General features: G+C 47.3%; 1 protein-coding gene across 1 annotated transcript in view; it reads left to right on the top strand.

The window, feature by feature from the left end:
* Positions 1–4,864: 4,864 nt before the first annotated feature.
* The window catches only part of Znf366 (zinc finger protein 366), a 63,942-nt gene continuing 48,834 nt past the window's right edge, over positions 4,865–19,972 (top strand). Inside the window, exon 1 of the mRNA XM_041663455.1 lies at positions 4,865–4,993. The gene's annotated coding sequence lies outside the window, so the exon portion shown is untranslated. The remainder of the gene's footprint in view (positions 4,994–19,972) is intronic.

Raw genomic sequence — 19,972 nt, 5'->3', positions numbered from 1 at the left:
ATCCGATATCCGATGCAGAGCTGTTTGCTTGTTCCGTGTGTAGGGAAGTGTGTGTGCTCGTGAGGCTAGTGAGTGCTCTATGTAGCCAGAGAAGCTGGGTTTGTATTTTCTTCTTCTTAGTCTCAGATACGCCGTACAGCTGTGTGTGCCCAGTTCTAACACTACCAACTCACCCTGTGCGGCAGAGTTGGCTTAGACAATGTCAACCTTGGCTCTAACACAGAACAGCTAACATGTATTCTCCTCAACTCTAGCGGTTAGCCTGCCTGGCTCGATTTCTGATAGTCCTCACCAGGACCATCAACACAGCCCATACATTAGAACTGCCTGTCCGCATTTATTCTTGCCTCTCCACAATCCACCTTTGCACAGGGACCAAGCTACGTGGAATTCCCATCTCTCGCGTGAAAACTGCAGCGGTTTTCCATCCTTCTTGTGACCAAGTAAAGAGTCTGAACTCAGACCGACCTTACTTAAGTTTCCCCTCGCCATCTTTACTCGGCTCATGTCTGTTCTTTGGGCCTCAGTTGACACACAGTTTTCACTGGAAAAGACTCTTTATCTAAGCAGTGAAGATTGTTTAGGTATCCAGGCATGATCTGTTTAATTCGCTTAATATAGCTCTTGCCTCTATCAGGCAAACAAAATCCAGAAGAACATTGACTGTTCCCAGCATGGAGCCTTAAGGGGCACAGACTTGCTCATCAAACGATTGCTTAGTGAGCTTCTTGGCCATCCATTTTTGCTTCTCCAGTAAAGCACAGTTTTCCTCAATTTTAGGTACCATTCTTCGTGTTTTTACTTCTTAATGGGGATTGCTTATGTAGAGGGCAAAGTCAGTTGTTTCCATGGCTTAAAATTAGGTTTCCGAGAATTGAGGGGTTTGTAATCTCGCTGGTGGCGTGATGCTGAAACGGTGTGGCCGTGCCGTGACTACACATTCCCAGCCACAGGGATGGGTGGCCGGTGGCAGCACCTCCTTCACAGAGCCGTTGTGTCCTTAGTTAGATCATGACTTTCCAAAAATAAACAGTGCCACCCCAATGCACAGTAAATGTTTGATGATTATGATAGACTTCCTTCCCCAGTAACCTGTTCAAATGCATCCTCCATATCATTTTCTAGGCAAACGAAGCAAACAAAAACTAAAAAGGAAGAAAGAAATGAATATTGCCGAGATTTTAAGAGTTGCATTTTTGAAAAACCTCAGGGCTTGGCAGAGGGAGACAATAAATCGAAGAGACAATGGCTATTTCAAAGCATTTTCAGGCTGGAGAGTCAGACAACCCTTTGACACCATAGGATGATAGAACTCTGCTCATCCTCGTGGAACCCAGAGGGCAATAGAGACTTGGAGTCCACAGAGCCCCAAGACAGGAAGTCCACCACTGAAGCTGGAGATCAGGAGCCATCGTCTCCAGCTCTCTGCACCCTGATGGCCCATTCATGCTTCTTAGGTACTTTGTCAGCGTTTCCAGTTATCACCAGATCCTCAAATCAAATCCATATGATTAGAAAAGAAACCATGATGCTGTGTATCCCAGGTGCGAGGAACTGGATGCCAAAGGAAGTCAAACCAACCAAAAAAAAAAAAAATAGTGAGTCACTGGAGAGACCTCTCTTCCCAGAGAGAAATGAGACCTGCCTCTGACCCTTAAGAAGACATCTGGTAGGGACAGATGTGATGCTGTATGTTAGAAGTGACTCAGAGCGGCAGACATGTAAATTGTGGTTTAGTTCCAACTTGAAGCACCAGGCAGCAAAGAGATGGAATGAACTGCTAACACTCCCAACACTGGGGAGGAATCTTGCGAATGGCAAGGCCGAGAAACCCCAAGGAGATAAACAAAAGCCAGCTTCATACTGTATGCAACTTCAATAGCATGTTGCTAGACATTAAGATGATGCCCCCTGAGGACAGGTGTGGCAGAAGGAGCATGAAATCCCTGCTGGCTGTGGACGCTAACGGCTCAGAGCGATGTATTTCTGGACTTTCACTGAGCGGTACAGGAAACTCCTGGTTCACTTTTCAGGAATATATATTCTGCTTCCATCCTACCTCCACCCTGGCTTCCCACCTCCAGGACCTGGGACTAAATTGCTCCTAGGGTGAACAGAAGGCCCCCGAGTTCTTGTCACCATAGCCGAGGGTGTCCGTGAGTTGGGATGGCTGAAAAGTGGGAAGCGGTGATGAGCTGAGTTCACATGGGGAGAGAGGAAGCTGGTGCTGATGTTGAGTTGTTAGATTACTGTTTTGGTCCCATCATTGTTTTCTCCAAGTCCCATGGGTCTACAGCCCTGTCTGGCCAACTCAAACCATCACTATAATGAGTCATGCTATGTGGAGATTATGGAGGTGGGGATCCACACCCAGGTTATATCCATGTCACACACGCGTCCTCACAGTGGCTCAGCACAGGTTCCCAGTCCCTTCTCCCTCAGTGGGATCCAGAGCTCACTAGACCTTAGAGACTGACCCAGATCTCTCTCAGGAGGCCTGGTTTCTTCAGGACAGAGGAAGTTTCAGTTTCTGACACCCAGTGGTGAGGGGACAAGGCTCCTAGGTGACTTTCCAGATGACTGGCACTGCAGGAAAGAGGAAGAGGCCTCACTGTGGCTCCAGCAGGCAGGTTACAGCCAGGTGTCTGCATGGAGCAACTTCCAAAAGCCCTGTGTACATCCCAAGAGCCCACTAGAGGCCGATGCCTGGAAGCCAAGCCCAGCACAATGAGTGGACATGTCCCTATCCAGGCTCTCTTGGGTGGGTCAGCTAGCCTTGAGAAAACAACAGGGTTCAACGTGACAGTCCCCACATTCTAAAGACTTGAAAGGGAAATCCTCTGGATTGGGTCTGGACTCCTGGGGCTCAGCCTGGCCTGGCCTGAGGCTGCAAGAAGAATAACAAGTAGGAAAAGCCATTGGGTGTGACTGGCTGCTCAGGTGAAGGTTTCTTGGCTGCAGGGACTCTTGGCTGCTCCCCCCTCCATCCCTTGCTGTGATGACCAATGCCCACCCTCTCTATGTGGCTCCCACCAGCCTCTCTCTCAAGACCCACTTGGTATGCTAAGCCTCTGTGCTCCAAAGCTGCAAGATTCCTCGCAGGTGTGCCCACCAGTGCCTCCCCTCTGAAGCCTCTGCTTCTCCTCTTGCCAGCTTCCTTCTCTGCTGTGTTTCTCTTGCCTTCCTGGCTCTCCATTTTCCTTATCCTCCCCTCCCCACAGAGGCAGGATGCAGAGGAAGGCCAGCAGAGGGCAAGGGCCCTGGAGAGGACTCAGGAGGACTCAGTGAGTGCTTGCTCCCCACTGCCTTGTGTGCCTTTGGAGTTTTGCTGGCTGTTGGTGCTCTCACCTGTGGGGACAGGCTCATAGACTGGAGTCTCTGTGGGAGAACTGGATGCATCACAACCGCAAAGAATGGGGCCACCCCGATTCTTATAAACACCCAGACCTGATCTTAGGCCCTCTCTGACCTTGCACACGTTCAGACAGACAGGTAGATAGACAGAGACACAGATGTAGAATGAAATCGTGGGATAAACACTCAATGCCTTGGACTATAGTACCCAGGGGAAATTGTCATACGAACTCTGAACCCAAACCTCGCTTTCTGTGAAGTCACCTTTCCCATGGCCATCCAGCAGGTATACTCCCCACCCCACCCCCTTTTTTCCACTATCAAGTGAGTCGAGGAAGCAACTTATAAACAATATATCTTGTGGCACCAAAAGGGACCACAACTGCTGGTTCCTGTTTGTGGTGGCAATGGTCTTAACTGAATGAACAGAGGGCAGGAGACTCACAGTGCTAATTGCAGGATTTGACTCCAGCTCCCTCAGTAAGTGCAGGCAAGCTTCAGGGAGCCAAGGCCTACCCACTGCACCCCAGCTCCCTCCCCTGAAGTCCAAACATTCCTCAGAGAGCCCAGGTCTGCCCACCAAGCCCCAGCTCCCTTAGTAAGTGCAGGCAAGCTTCAGGGAGCCCAGGCATGCCCACTAAGCGCCAGCTTCATCTTCAGTAAAGGATGCTCAGTCCATTTTTTTCTGCCCCTACTCAGCCTTCCCTCCCCTCCTTCAGAAACAGAGATTGATTTATCTAAGACCTCAGCTGTTTCATGGTATTTTCGAAACAAATTAGCACCTCTCTTCTAGAGTTCCATAGGTGACTACATCCAAGAAAGACAGGACAGTGAAAACAACAGTCAGAGCTAGCCATGGCCTGGCTGCCAGCACTGTGCTCAGTGGCTTCTTTTCCTTTTTCGTCCATCAGCAAAGATGGAGCCGGACTCGGCCCACTGCACAGAGCTCGTGAGGAACTCGAAGAGACCTGGAGTGAGCCAGGGAACTGTAGAACCAGAGGTTTCTCGAAGCAGCTAGGGGAAGCCAAAAGGCCTGGGTGACCAGCCACCGCACCCTTGGTTAAAGGTTGCAGGTTTCTTTGGTTAGCACAGCAGCCCAAACGCTCCCCGGCTGAGAGTCGACTTGACATGATTTGTTCCTTTTGGGCTGTGTCGGTTCTGCAAGCCAGATACCAGAGTCTGCGACTCAGGAGAGCCTGCATTTGTTTGGACAGGATAGGGCCACTCAGGAGTTTCCATCTCACTAAAGCTCCCAGGGCAGAGCGCATATTTGAGGAATTCTTTTTCGTAAAGATTTTCTTCCTTTCTTCCCACCCCCCCCAACATTTTTGTTTAAGAGAAAATGAGATGTCTATCTTCTGTTTCCTTATTTTTTTTCAGGAAAGCGAAGGGTTGTTGACTTCCTCCCTCTCCCCTCCCTTCCTTCCTTCTTCCCGAAGGTACTCATCTGAGAAAAAGAGAACGAAGTATTGTTCCTGTTCTCCTTCTTAAGTCATTTGAAACACTGTCCCTGCGAGTTCTTTAAGTTCCCCTGCAGTCTGTACACAAGAGAAAGAGGGAGAGAGAGAGAGGGAAAGACAGAGACAGCCAGAGACCAGGTAAAGCGGTGGGGCCGCAGCCTCTCAGCCCTCAGGAGCTGGTAAGTGACCACACAATCCTTTCTACCTTCATTTCAATGTCCTTGCGATGGAGGCTGACCCGGCATCTTGCACAGAAACCACTGGGCTGCTTCTTAATCAAAAGGTGTGACTGATGGATGGCCCAGAATGTGAACTCATGCCTCTTTGCAGAAGAGAATATGAACGCTTGGCAGAGCTGAGGCTGGCAGAACTGGAAATAGAATTGCATCGGGGCTGTGTTAAATCTGAATTATTTTTTTGGCACAGACTACTTGGTTGGGTTAACTAGGAGCCACTGGGACATGTGGTAATGTCCCACTGGTGGGATCACTGCTCCCCAGGGTTGCATCCTGGGAACCCCCTTGGGGTGTCTGTTGAGAACTGCTATTTGCTCAGGGGTTTTGTTAAATTGTCTGTCTTGAGGTCCCTTTTTGCTTTCTCCTTTTCACTCTGTATTCCACGGTCCTCACAGGGAACTATTCATGTGTGACTGTCGCTCTGTCACTAGAGAGGGAGGAGAAGGAGGGCAACATTGCTCTGCAATAGTGTTGCATGTGGGGGGCTTCTGTGAGAGGCACCCCATGTGGGGTAAATGTAAATGTACTGTCCACTGTCAATGGGGGGTGTCATGTGCTACACTAAAGAAGGCAAAGATTCGAGGGCATATAGCTTTGATTTTGAAAATCCGCGTGTGACTGGAATGGGAGGATTTGGATTGATTGCTTGTCTCAGGGAGAATGAAAAGCTAAGGCACGGATGCAATTGAAAAATAGTCTCTCGGAGCCTGCTCTTCTAGGCACTATACAGAACAGCGCAAAGTAGCCAGGCGTAGATACACGGTGCCCCCGGTGTTTAAACATCCAAGTCGCCTCCTTTGCATTTGTCACAGAGGATAATGTTACCCAGAACTTATTATGGCAAGCCATGAGGGAGCCAGGATCATGTTGTCAAAAACAGGTCACCAAGGTTGGGCCAAGACGGGGACGTAGCTGCTGATATTAATAATTTGATCCAGTGAGGTGCTGGATGGGGAGAAGGCAGTGGCTGCACACATTTCTTGAACTATTCATTTCGATGGTGGGTACAGGCTGAAATCCTCAGGGCAGGAAGAGTGCGGCACAGCTAGCTAGTGATTTTAAGATTAATTTGTTCAGATTACGTTTTAACCACGATCAGGTAATTAATCTTTATTCAAAACTGAGCCATCTTCTTAATAAAGGCGAGAAAAATCTAATAGAACTGGACGGCTAATTTAGGGTTTGTCCTACGTTATTAACAGGCTTATTTTTCTTTGTTTCGAAAATGCTTTGCTTAGAATTCCTATAAAACGTGCTACACGGAAGAGGCATGAGTGGCATTGCCCACTAAAGAATTGAGTGAGTGTGTGACAGCGGTGGCCAGTGGGGCCCAGCTCTCCTACCACCTACCCCAGCCACCCCATCTTACCCACCTCAGGGCAGCAGGCTCTAAGCCTGGTCCTTTTGGGCGTTTCGCATGAGTTCTCGGCCAGTGTGACCCCTGCGCAGGACCCTGCTTGGCTCCTTTCGGTTTCATTTCTCCTGATATTATTAATATCCCAAGTAAAAGAATAGCAGGGGGACTTTGCTTATGGAGAACGAATCTCGGATGTGATGAGAGGGGGACAAATGACTTCAGGGTCACTCTGTTTAAAGACGAGTCAGGCAAAAGTGGGGAGCCATGTTCACTGTATCCCTTCATGGAGGCCAAGACTAAGGAGCTGGGGTAGTGAGGTCATTGCCAGGATAGCTGTTGGATACTGTGGGGGTGGGCAGAGGCTCAGGAAAAAGAAAATCCTCCAGGGACTTTAGCCTAGGTCACTGCTGCTCAATTTATCTTTTATTCAACTCCAAAGAGTGTGTTGGCATTTGTGGAAATTTCCAGAGTGACTCTCCTTTAGGGACATCATAGGCTCCTTTTTGGTCTCATTAGGGAAATTCCAATTTGGAATGATCCAGAACTCATACAAGACTTCATCAATTAATTCCTGCCAAAACAGTACCAATAACTAAATTACCAAGGTGTCATCAATATTTGGAGCGGTGTTAGGGATTGAATTTACGGTGTGTGCTAGGTGCTTGTTCTTCCATTGGTCATGCCCCACCCTCAATTAAAAAAGTTTGGGTCTCGTCATGCTATGTGTACCCCAGGGTTGTGTATGCATGGGTGACCCAGAGGAGTTCAGGCAGAGCCCCAATAGCACAGGCTCCAGAGATACAAACTGAGCTTGAATTTCAATCTTGTCACTTACTGACTGTGGGGTTCAGGTCAGATCAGGTCCTAAGTCTGTGTCCCCAAATGTAAAACTGCATTAATACAATAAATTCTGAGAATTAAGAGGAATTGTGGATGAGCAGCAGGTAACGCAAAGCTGGGAAAGTCACGGTGGCAATCACTGCCAGCCATGACTTTTTTTCAGAGTTATATGTTCATACTTAGGTAGCCTGTGTTTTGAAAATTGAGAGAATAGACTAAAATTCCCATCTTTTGGGTAATTATTCTTGCTTGTTACTATACCACTGATTTAGCAAAAGAGATTATTCCTTATAATTTTCAAGTTGGGTACACACCAAGCACACCCATCCCGAACCAATCTCTCTCTCTCTCTCTCTCTCTCTCTCTCTCTCTTTCTCTCTCTCCCTCCCTCTCTCTCTCTCTCTCTCTCTCTCTCTCTCTCTCTAATTTTTCAAGACAAGGTTTTCTGTGTAGCCTTGACTATCCTGGATCTCACTCTGTAGACCAGGCTGGCCTCAAACTCACAAAGATCCTCCTGTCCCTGAGTCCCAAGTGCCGGGATTAAAGATGTGCGCCACCACCAGCCGGCTGGCTGTCTATCTCTCTTGATGACAGAAATTCGAATCTTAGCTGACAGAGTGACAGTGGCATTCCAGCGTTCCCTGCTGGGAGAGGCTTCCTTTGGGACCAAACTTCTCCACTTAGATGCATGTGGGAAGGGCACTGAATGATGCTGCAGCCGTCTGTACTTCCTTTCACCCACTTCCCCATGTTCAAGCTTTTCACTGTGGGTGACCTTTTCCCTGGCTGTGGAGGAGTATAGACACTCACTCATTCTGAAGACGATGGTGGCTGTGTCACGACTTAGGCAAAAGGCAAAACAGTGGAAGGGACATGAAGTGGAGTTCCCTCTCCCTAAGCTTTTGCAGCAAGCCCTCACCCTCACATGGTGATGGGTTCCTCAGGAGGAAGGTGTCAGCCCGAACCCGCTGTGTGTACTGGGCGGTGGAGGAGGCATGCCCGCATCAACTATTGTTTCTCACTCTAAACTTTGTAACCAGCATGTCTGTTAGCTCATCAAGTAAAAAATGATACTTTTATTTAGCTCCCAAACTTCCTTCCACTTTCTGAAAACAAGACGTGCAACAGCGAAAACCACCCAGACTCCACCACCCAGAGTCCAAGCTCTTGGGATTCTTTCACCAGAACACAGGCTCTCATAAAATGGAGCCTGGGGATCCTATGCCACTGTGCTAAAGGTGCCTTTCTGTGTGGCGTGGTATTGGAGAAAAAGGCCAGATCAGGAGCCAGAACACAGACCCAACTTCTGCCGCTCCCCGAGCAATGCTTGGCAGGTGTTTTTTGTTGTTGTTTGTTTGTAGGCCCCCATTTTCTGTTTGGAGATGACAGGGCTGGATAAAACCAGTGATGAGAGGATGAGGGTAACTGAGAAGAACCACAGAAGAGGGACTTGCTTCCGTCAATTGTCAAATGCCCAGGGCTAGAACAGCACATGACATAAAATAGATGCATAATAAATATCTGTTGAATAGGTGAGTTGTAAATAAATGGGCTGTCCAGTGAAATGTGCTGTCTTTATATAATGCCAAATGAAGCAATTAATTAGTTAAGTGTGTGTGGGGGGGGAACAGGTCAAGCTTTGGGCAAAGGGAGGGTCGAGCTAATCCCACACTGCTGGCAATTCCACACTGGTACTGACTGGAATTCTATGGGCTGGTTCTACTGGTACATATGGGGCTGCTACACATGTTTACAGGTGTCATGCTGGCAGGCAACCCGCCTACTCGTTCATGGAAGATAAACATTTGTCAGAGAGATACACTGGAAGACTGTTGGTGGCATTTTATTTTCCATTTGTTTTCTGGGCAGATGATGGGCTAGCAAATTGTTTTTGGCAAGAGAGCGAGAACGACTCTTTGTTTTCTCTTGGCTGAAGAGCCACAGGCCAGGATTCGGCCTTGGGAGAATGATGGCCGCACTCTTGAGTTGATTGTAGGCAAGGCTGTGCACGCAAATGAGGAGTGCCAAGTCTGGTGGGAGCCCAGAAAGCGGGCTGAGTTCAGGGAGGGACGCGGGAAGCCCCTGTTGAGTGTATTTCACTTCATTAAAAATCTATGAAGATAGCCAAAATCGGCTTGCGCCAGTCTTCCATTTATTTGGCAAATTTAGTGGGGAAAATATAAATGCCTAACGGAAAGTTGACGGTCATTACAGTTGACAGTAGTGTCCAGGCTTTCTGCTATTGCAGTGGAGCCTGAAAAAGCTCTGCCTGTCCCTATTGATGAAGCCTGTCTCCCTAGATCCCAGCCCAAACACAAGGCTGTTCTGGTCCACCCCTCTGCTTCCTTCTATGTATTGTGGCCCCACGTTGACCTCATTCTTTGTGTCCACCAAGTCAGGGCATGATGATGTAACCAGAGATGGCGTTTGGGTCAGAGCCCTTACCAGGTTTGGGGCCCTCCCAGGGCCTGAATGCATCAGAGTCTCCTGCTGTAGGAGGCAGCGTGTGCTTTCCCATCTCTGATTTGCAGAAAGGCAGACAAGCCAAAGGAAGTGGCATGCTCCCCCAAACTGAGGAGAAAGTGACATGCTCCCCCAAACTGAAGTTGCTTGTATTCTGCTTCCTCACTAAGAAAGGGAGGGCAGCTGAAGCTGATACACCTTCAGGCAGGACCCCTCAAATGTTAGGAGTGGGGAGCCTCAGATCCCAACCCAGACTTACTGGATGAGACATGTCCTTCCTTCCATCATAGAACCCCAAATCACAGTTCCACACAATTCTGCCACCTATTCTAATCCAAGCAACACCAATGAGGGTTTGGCCTGCGGGACACAGGGTGATGAAGGTCCCTGTTTCAAGGCATTACAAAGCCATCTGCCAACTGTGACTCTTCAACAATGGACTGTCCTTTAGCGGCGGGCCTTACCAGACTAGTCTCTGCTCTGTTCAGCTCAGAACAGCATTTGGCATGTCTGTTACTGTATGGTCCAGCAAACAAACTCCATCCCAAAGATCCCTATCCTACAGGGTATTGCATTTCCAGTGCGGTTTTGGTGCGAAAAATCAAAGTCAGTCAGGGCAGATCCCTGGTTCTAGAAGATGGCAGGAATCTGGGGTAAGAAACCAAAGTGAGGCTCTGCTGCTTACCCAGATCAGCAGCTCAGGATGAAGAAACCCAAAGGTCAGGTGGTGGATTTGGGGACACAATACTCAAAAAAAAAAAAAAAAAAAAGTTCTGTTTTTGCAGCAATCTGAGAACCAATTAAACAATGCTGCTGGGTTTAATTTCCAGCACAGAAAAAAAGACATTTAAAATCTGGGGGGGGCGGGATGGGGGGGGAGAGAAAGGTAGGGAAAGAGAAAAGGAACAAGGGAGGGAGGGGGAGGAGGGAGAGGGAGAGAGGGAGAGGGGGGGAGAGGGAGAGAGAGAGGGGGGGAGAGGGAGAGGGGGGGAGAGGGAGAGAGAGAGGGGGGGAGAGGGAGAGAGAGAGAGAGGGAGAGAGAGGGGGGGGAGAGGGAGAGAGAGAGAGAGGGAGAGAGAGAGGGGGGGAGAGGGAGAGAGAGAGGGGGGGGGGAGAGAGAGAGGGGGGAGAGGGAGAGAGAGAGGGAGAGAGAGGGAGAGAGAGGGAGAGAGAGGGAGAGAGAGGGAGAGAGAGAGAGAGAGAGAGAGAGAGAGAGGGAGAGAGAGGGAGAGAGAGGGAGAGAGAGAGAGAGAGAGAGAGAGAATCCCAGCTTCTCTAGAAAGCTCCCGCAATGACTCATGAAATTCCGCTGTCAGCCAGTGTCTCCGGGGATTCTGTGTCCAGCACGGGAGCCAAAGGGGAGCTGCCAGGACACACACCTCATTCCCCTCATCTAGAAAAGTCCGAGGAAAGAATCCTCAGAGTTTCCTTTCGGCTGGGGACTCACCGTTCCCTCTCAGAACAGAAATCAAGAAGGGGCTATTGTTGGAGGGGTGGGGAAAGGAAACAGCGGAAAGAGCGAGGGAGAGGACAGGAAGTGCCTGCGCTTGCTGCAGCTGGGACGCAAGAGGGCTTCTCTCCTTCACTGGCCCCCTTCCATAGCAGTGCCGGGAGCAGAGGAACTTTGGGTCTCAGCCGTCTCCTGGGGAAACTACTGCAGCAGGGCCCGCCACTGTTTCTTGCTGACTGTTCTCCTAGCTCTGGCATCCCCCTTAACCCGCAAAGTTTTGGAGGCAGGGCACAGAGCAGGATCTTCTAGTATGAAGTTTTTATTTTTAAAGTCTATCTTGACCCATTTTGAACATTTGTGTGTTCAGTCTTTTGAGGAGGGTCCTGAAATACCAGAACTGGATTTCGTGGGGTCAGAAGCATACAAAACGTGCTGAGACTTCATTGGCAGGGTTTATAAGGCAGTATGTATCATCTATGTGGACCATCTTGTAGGCCCTGGTAATTCACGTGGGCATCTCCTCCCGTGTGGCCCATAGCCCTCGTGCTGCTCCAGCTGTTTCCCACACAATCTCTTGAGTCTGGTCACGAGGTAAAGACTTGAGAAACAGATAATTCTCCGTGAGCGTCCTGGCTGCAGTTCAGGCTCTAGGTTTGAGCACAGAGGTTGAAGCCTAGGTTTTAGTACAGAAGGCTCTGGCCAACACCACATTATTTGGAAGAAGGTGAACCGTTCCGTGTTTCTTCAAAACCTTTCCCTGCCATCGGGCAGTATGGCGGCTTACATGCCTCTGGCTCTCCTGAGAGAGGGGTAGTGTCACATTTTAGTGCATTCCTTGGGGAGGACGGTTCATGCGGAGCCAATCCCATTTTGTCTTCTGGATGTAAAGTACTAAGTGTGTTTGGTCTTCAATTGCTTTGGCTGTTTTGGAAGGGAGAACTGGCTTACTTAATAAAATGCTGCCCCTTGTTGGACCTGCCACAGCATCTTACACACGGCTGTGTGAATACACAGCCTATTCAAAACCAATGGCCTTCATAGAAGACTGAGAGCCCAAAGATTGGCCGTCAATTATTTATTTGACTTGAGGACATCGTGTCGAAGGTGAGCCGATTCTTCGCGCTGCATGCCCAGCCTTCCCATGTTCATGTGTTTCTCTTGGTGGTGTTCTCTAGCATTTGAATTTCATTAGCAGGAGGCACCAGGGAGAAGGTGAAAGACAGCTAAGGGCTCCTGTGAACAACTCATAAAGTGTTCCATCTGCCTACTGTGTGCGGTTGAGGAGAGCAGGAGTCATGGGAATTAGGCCCCTGTGCAATAAACTGACAACATGCTGTGTTTCTTAACATACATCTCGAATAGATCAGGAACATCAAATGTTAAAAATGAAAGCATGCTATGACGCTAAGATTACATTAACATGGTGTCTTTTAAAAATGGAGCGGACGTGTAAGCTTGTAAAAAACGAACACTAGTCTTCCCACTTTATAATAGGAAAATACAAACTCAACCCAGACGTCAGTTTTCATCCCCCCGACAGACCCAGATAAATACATGGGGCACTAGCACTGTGTCTTGGCTCTGGTGTGACGGTGACTTAAAAGTGTCAGATACGCCGGGCCATGGTGGCGCACACCTTTAATCCCAGCACTCGGGAGGCGGAGGCATAGGCAGGCGGATCTCTGTGAGTTCGAGGCCAGCCTGGTCTACAGAGCAAGTTCCAGGGCAGGCTCCAAAGCTACAGTAAAACCCTGTCTCAAAAAAAAAGTGTTAGATACCTAAAAATTAAAAGATCTTTGGTTGGAAAAAAGATGTCTTGTTATCATACACACAAACACACACGCACAACAGCAAGAAGAAAAAATGGATAAATAGGATTTATCCAAACTAAAAACATTTATTCTTGAAAAAAAGATACCACTAGAAAAATGAAATATCAAAAACTAGAAGAAAATATTTTCAAAACATTTATCTGGTGAAGACTTTATTTTCAGACTATATAAAGAACTGCTTGAATTTCATAATGATACACTAGCTCAACTAAAAATGGGGAAATTTTCTGAAAGTAAAGAGGAAATGCAAAAATGGAAAAGCACTTGCTACGGTATGAGGATGCAGACTTGAATTGTGCAGGGATGCCTTTGTGAACCAGATTACATGTTCCAAGCCAGGAAGATGGAAAGTGCGGACCAGGATACGCAGCGGGCTAGACTCTCACTGCACACTAGAGAATGGATGTAGAGGGGGTACTACTGATATACTGAAAACCAGTACAGATGTGCACCCACCGTATGGTTCAACTTCACTCTGAAAAGAATGCGAAAACTTGACATATTCACAGTAGAATTGTTTGTAATAATTCCAAACTGAAAATAATGCAAAGGACCATCGGTTGGTTAGTAGACAGACTCTGGCTTGTTGATGGAATGGAACACGGCCAGGCATGGGAAGGGACTTCTGATACACACACCACTGTGGGCGAGTCTTCGAATCATCCTCCCCATTAGAGGGGTCAGGCACAGCATTACTGAAGGAGACTGACACACAAGAGATGCTGAGAGCTTCTGTTTGTGCGGAAGGTTCTAGAAGCACAAAATGACAGAGACAGAAAGCAGATTTGTGGTTGTCTGGACCTGGGATGGGAGTTATAGAAGGACGGTTATTAACTATGAAGGAAGGCTTGCGATTGATGAAATTATTCTAAAGTCAGATTTTAGTGATGGCCGGAGTTAATCCATCACACTGAATATTTAAAAAGACTTACTTTTATACTATGTAAATCATACCTCAGAAAGCTGATTAACTAGCCAGTCGGGGAGGATGATGCAAATCTATATGTTCTCCTAAAGGAATAATATCCACCCTGTATGGTTCAGGGGAAAGGCCACGGTGCCTTGATGGTGTAGAATGGATCAGTTTGTAAGCAAACAGAAAACCAGAGTCTAGTTTCAATTTGCATAGAATATCTTTAGGAAGATATGGTAGACTTGCTAATGGAATTTGGCTTTGGAAAGAAAGAAAGCAAGAAAGAAAGAAAGAGAGAAAGAGAGAAAGGAAGGAAGAAAGAAAGGAATCTTGAGCCCAAGGCAGGTATACCAGACCACCCACAGCAGAACCTTAACCATGTGACGGAGCTGCTGGTCCCTTTGCCAAAAAAAGCAGCAGACTAGACCAATAACGTCTAAGGATGCATGTGGTTTTAAGTCCTGTCATTCTTTCAGAATGACCTCATGATTTTCTTTTCCTCTTATAACTCCATTGCCAACTTGTCACAAAATGCCACATCCAAAGGCAGGCAAAGCCTCCTCGTTTATTGGTTCCTATCCTCTTGGCAACATGTAAAATCTGGGTGATCTGGGAGCCCAAGAAGGTATCGGGGCACAGTGGTAAGACAGGATTCAGGAGCAGTCCCAATCATACGCTAAGGCTAACTCTTTGGGATGAATCGCCGCCGTCTTGCTTGCCAGCGCTGGGACCACACATGTTGTTCATCTCTCAGGTGTCTCCTGTATGGCAGGGATTGGATGGCACAGCGCTCTTTCGGTACCAGCTGAGAGGACCACTTCTTGTGATCACTTAGTGCCGTTAGGGTCTCACACCTGAGTGCTATGCGGGAATCCTTTGATTATGAAGTGGAGCTGTCCCTGTTCATAAGATGGGTGCTTTCCTAGGGTAGAGGAAAGAGAGGCCTCGAGTTCAGTTTGTCTGTCTTTCTTTCTTTCTTTCTTTCTGTCTTTCTTTCTTCCCCTCCCCTTCCTTCCCCTCCCTCCTCCTCCTCCTCCTCCTCCTCCTTCTTCCTCTCCTTCTTTTGCATTCTGACAACCCAATGGGAGAGGCTGCAATACATTGTGCTCCCCTTAAGCTAATGTCACCGAGGTAAGCATCTTCTAGGAGCTGGCATCAATGATGACCTGAAACTGAGATAGACATGGTTGGAAGTTATGAGAGTATGGCTTTGTGCGGAGGCTTGAGGCCATTACGTTACCATGAATTTCATTTTTCAAGCTGAATGTGTCTTAAATTAGATCAGCCTGACCTGCTGTCAAACATTAATGTCAGGGAACCTCCTCTCCAGAGTGTCACCCAAAAAATCTAAATATGTCTTCAAATCAAATGGAATCAAGCCAAAAATCTCTCACCATGAGGGATACATCTCCTGCTTCGACTGCAGTTTTAGTTCACAGAGAGGAAACCATCTAAACGCAGACAGCTCTCTGAGAACCCCTGTGACATCAAGCATCTTGGCCATACATAGCCATGCCTCACCCCACCCATACACCTTGCTGTAGAAATGTCTTTGATGAGTTAAAAATGACTGTCCCTGTATACCTGTGAGGCTAGTGGCACACACTCTGTCCTATTCTTGAACTAGAATTTAGGGAGCACATTTAGTGTTCTGCTCCATGAACCCATCTTCCAAGGGTGTTTGCTGTCCCCCATAACCACATGAGAACTAGACAGGCCAGGGACTGCATAGTAAACCATTTTTCTATTGTCCCAGACAGAAGCCCTCTGAGTTCCTGATGGTTTTACACTAATTCTGTGAGAGGCTTAAAACATCTCATATCACCCTGGCTGTCCTGGAACTCATTTTGTAGACCAGAGACCAGGATGGTCTCAAACTCAGAGATCCACCTGCCTCTACCTCCTGAGTGCTGGATTAAAGGTGTGCGCCACTACTACCCGATTAGTATTCATTATTATTGCCCTGTTTCTTCCTTTATCTATCAATCATCTCCAAAGTCATAGTTCCTTCTTTTATTGTCCGTTTGACCTTGAGCAAACTTCCTATCCTATTTGTGTTTTAGTTCCTTCACTGAAAAAAAAAAATGAAGGAAAGAATGTTACTGCCTGCGATGCTCTGACAGTCATATGAACGAGCACATGTGATGTCTTTAACACGGTCTTGTCACCCCGGAAACACTCAGCCAAGATTGCTTAGGCACCACTTGTCACTGCTGTTGACACACTATTGAGGCTGAGCTGACAGAGAAACTGCCAAGGAGGAAGCGGAGCAGCTGGACACGGGCAGTTTCTCACCCACGTTGCCTTGGTCCCAGTCGGGTAGTGAAGATGAGCTTCATGCAGATGCTTCGTCTGGGGGGCTGTTCACCTGAGGGAGCTCAGGCTAGAGGACGGACATGCTCCTAGGTCTTCAGCTTCAGCCAACTTTTCGTGTTCGTAGCCATAATATATTTGATGCATCAAAACCCACACCTAAGGGAACAGTTGCCTGAGCTTGGGCCTAGAGTTTGTGTGAAGGACACTCTTCTCTCCATCACCAATGGCTGTGAAAGGAAAAACACCATGAGCCCCTCTGCACCAGAGAAGAGAAGCCAAGAGTGTGCTATTGCCACAAACCAAAATGCTGAGGGTCACACTTATCAGAGGGCCAAAGGGAAGTTCGCGGGAACTCTCACAGCAGACTCAGTATTCAGCCAGTTGATAATTTCAGTTCTAGATCATCTCACGGATGCATATTTAACTTTATTATTAAGAGCAACCTTCTGGCTTAACAGAACAGTTGGCTTGGGGGTTATAGTGTTTGCAAGGGGGATTAAATTATTAATTAAATCTATTTAACTGTTACATAAAAATTGTGCATATTACTGGGGTGTCACGTGACTTGAGGTTTTTGAATATAAGAGAAAGGAACCTGAAGGCGGAGTTTAAAATAGACCACTTGGTCCTGAGTTTGGTGAAGACTGACACTGTTTTTTAAAAACAGAATTGTCAGGCAAGTCAGACAATGAAGAAATAACCTGTTTTCTGGGAATTAGTCATTTCTCTGAGAAGGATTGTTCTCAATGTGGTAGCTACTGTCCTTGGCCACCCCATGTGGAGGAGGTTCTATGTCGGAGCTAGGACCTTTAAATAAAAAAAGATTAAATTCAAGCCTTCCAGAAAAATTATTACCAATATGGAAAGGAATTCGGATGAAAGCTTCTGCCAGCCTCGTTTCCTCCCACTGCCGTTCATTCTTTCTAAGTCTCTTTTCAAACAATTTTCAGGCTTCCAACATGATTCTATACATAAGGTGACCTCAACCATGTCCATAGGTCTGCCTTTCTGTCTCCTGGCCAGCAGATTACATTCATGTGTGCGCTCTTTGTCCTGTCCGTCACGGCTGACACAGGACATTGCCCACCCCCATGATCCCAGTAAAGAGCATCCTGGGCCCATTGTCAAGGTGAGAGCGACCACAGTGGTTGTCTTTTAAAAAGCCCAGGTGAAGTACATTGGAGTGGGAAAACAAGAAACTTGGAATGAATGAAAATTAGGGATTTTTGCTTTTAGTCTCCAGCCCTAACCTCGCCTCCAGTCTCTTTTTGTCACTTGCATAGCCCTGAGAATATCTGACCAGCGTTATCAGGAAGATGAAACGCTAGCATTAGTTACTCCCTTGTTTGATAGCCTTTATCTTTCATACTTTATAATACTGTAATAATCCTGCAGTTATTGCTTTTATAATACTCATTTTTTTTCTGCATGAAAAAAGCAACCAAGGCTCATGAAATAAAGCAACTGAGGCTCAGAGATTAAGCAACTTTTTATAGTTGGTAAGAAGACAGAATTCGGAGCTGTGGTCTCTGGCTTTCGAATGTATGTTTCTTCTTGATTTATCAACCCCTGTGATAGAACACACTTGAGCATATTTAGAACCCTGCCTGGCCATACAGGTACTCTGTAAACACTACTTTCTCTTCCTTCATCTTCTGTTCTCTCCTTCCCAATATCACAACAACCAAATACACAGGGAGAGAGTCTCCAATGGGCATGGCAGATCCCCAAGTGGGCAGCTGCTATAAATGCTGAAGTGATACTTTTCCCCACCCGAGTCTCTTCTGTGATCTGTAGCACAGCCTTCAAGGTTCCTGCAACAGCTATGGCGGCCAAGGAAAGTCAGAGTGTTCATTCTAAAGAGCCCCTCTGCTTGTCCTTTCCCTTCTCCAGGTCATTCTATTCCATCCCTCAGCCCATCTTCTGAGCATCCACGACACTTTATGCTGGCTCTGCTTCTTTGAACTCCAAGTTCACAGGTCAGGGCAAGACGCAGACAGCAATGAAGGTCATCTTAGTGTGGACTTTTCCTTGGCTCTTTCTTCCTCAGTGGGGTCCTTTATGACCTGTTGGGAGCTTTTTGTTACTTCTCCTTCAAGGACTCTCTTACTCAAGACTCATGATTCTCATCTAAGAGCAAAGTAGCACCCCGTAGAGGCATGTCGGAGTAAGAAGTATGCTTTTGGGGGACATAATGCCTAAGGCATACAGTTGGCATGCCGTGGGTGGTGGTGGGCAGTGGTGTCAGATGTTTTCCATGTACACCATAGTCTGGCATGGCGAAAAACAAGTTCCCTTGAGAACGTCAGGGCCATCATTGCCCGCTTGGCAATGCCCTCCATGCTGAACACAATGCTCCCTCATGGTTCTTTGGGACGATGCTTGAGTGAGTATCCTCCTTTGTCGCCTCCCTACATTTCTACTTGTCTCTGAAGACAGGTTCTGCCTCTGGGGTCTGGTGTTACTTTCGTAAGTAGATGTCTTATTCAGCAGTCGCATCCACACTCCGTTCCTCTTTCCCCCATTCTCAAATGTGTCACCAATTTGAGATCCACCGCACCAGCTTGTGTCTTCTAAACTGATCAACTGAGGCTACCCTTCTCAGATCAAAGACACCGCCTTGTAGAGCAATTTTAGGAGGGTGTTTTCTCTCCAAAGTAGATTTAAGTGCTCTAAAAAGGTATCCAGTGGATCGTTCAATTGACTATAGTGGTCAGTGAATAAGTCAATGACTGTAAGTGGTGTATCTAAAGCAGCAACAGTGACCCTGCTTGTTCTCCCTCCAAGGAGCCCAGGGAATGCAGACTGAAGTCTGGCCGTCTTCACCGTGATTTCGGGAATATCAGATATATGGGTGCTGAGCCAGCAAAGGACACCCGCTTCCCCCAGGACAGGTGAACCAACAGGGAAGAGACAGAACTCTGTCCCCTGAAGTGCTCGCAGCTGATCTCAGCCCAGGGCCACACGGCATGGCACTTCACAGTGAGCGAGCACCTGTGGTACCTTCAGCATCTGTTGATCTGACTCTCAGCTTCTGAGTAACCTCTTGGGAAGACCCACACCTCCTATCCCCTTGGCAAACTTCAAAGAGAAAATTCTCTTCCCGGGGAGGGAATGCCCAACCCTTTCCCATTAAGATTCTCTTGTTTTGTTAAAGGGTTTTACAGAATACTTTAACAAGTCTTAGAGTTCATTTTCATTCTTCCTGAAAACACATTGAAGAGTAGTCTAGCTTGTGGCTAGTGGACACAGGTCGGCAGCGACCACGTTGTTAACAGAAGAAAGCACTAATGCTTATTAAGCCCTTGCCTTTTGCCATGCATAGTGACTGCATTTTAATTTTCATGCAGATCCAAAGGGTATTTGTCAGGATAGATAAGGCTATGTTTCAATACAAAAAAGTCCCAGTTCTCCACTGGGAAAGAGAAAGGAAAACACAGATTTATTTTTGCTTCACTATCAATCAATCAAAGGAATAAGCCGTGGCTTTGACCTTGGCATCTTAACTTTGGGCACTAGACCAATATAGTAGCTGTCACTGAAAAAGTTTCATGTGGCTACAGTAGGGGGAAAGAAAATGGTGTGGGATCATGGACTGCTTCTCAAAACATTCTAAAGAAGTGTCCCATGCCACCTGCGCTTATAGCATCAAGTGTCATGTTCATGTCTACCTTCAATGAGGATAAGGAAGTCCAACCTAAACACCAGGGGGTGGGTATTTTGTGAAGTTATGATTCTTGTTTACTGAAGC

This window comes from Microtus oregoni, unplaced genomic scaffold, assembly GCF_018167655.1.
Source record: "Microtus oregoni isolate MIOR12 unplaced genomic scaffold, Mior012 000014F_ref0000157, whole genome shotgun sequence".
In the NCBI taxonomy this organism is placed as follows: domain Eukaryota; kingdom Metazoa; phylum Chordata; class Mammalia; order Rodentia; family Cricetidae; genus Microtus; species Microtus oregoni.
Note: the sequence above shows the minus strand (reverse complement) of the source record. Positions and strands in the feature narration are given on the sequence as shown.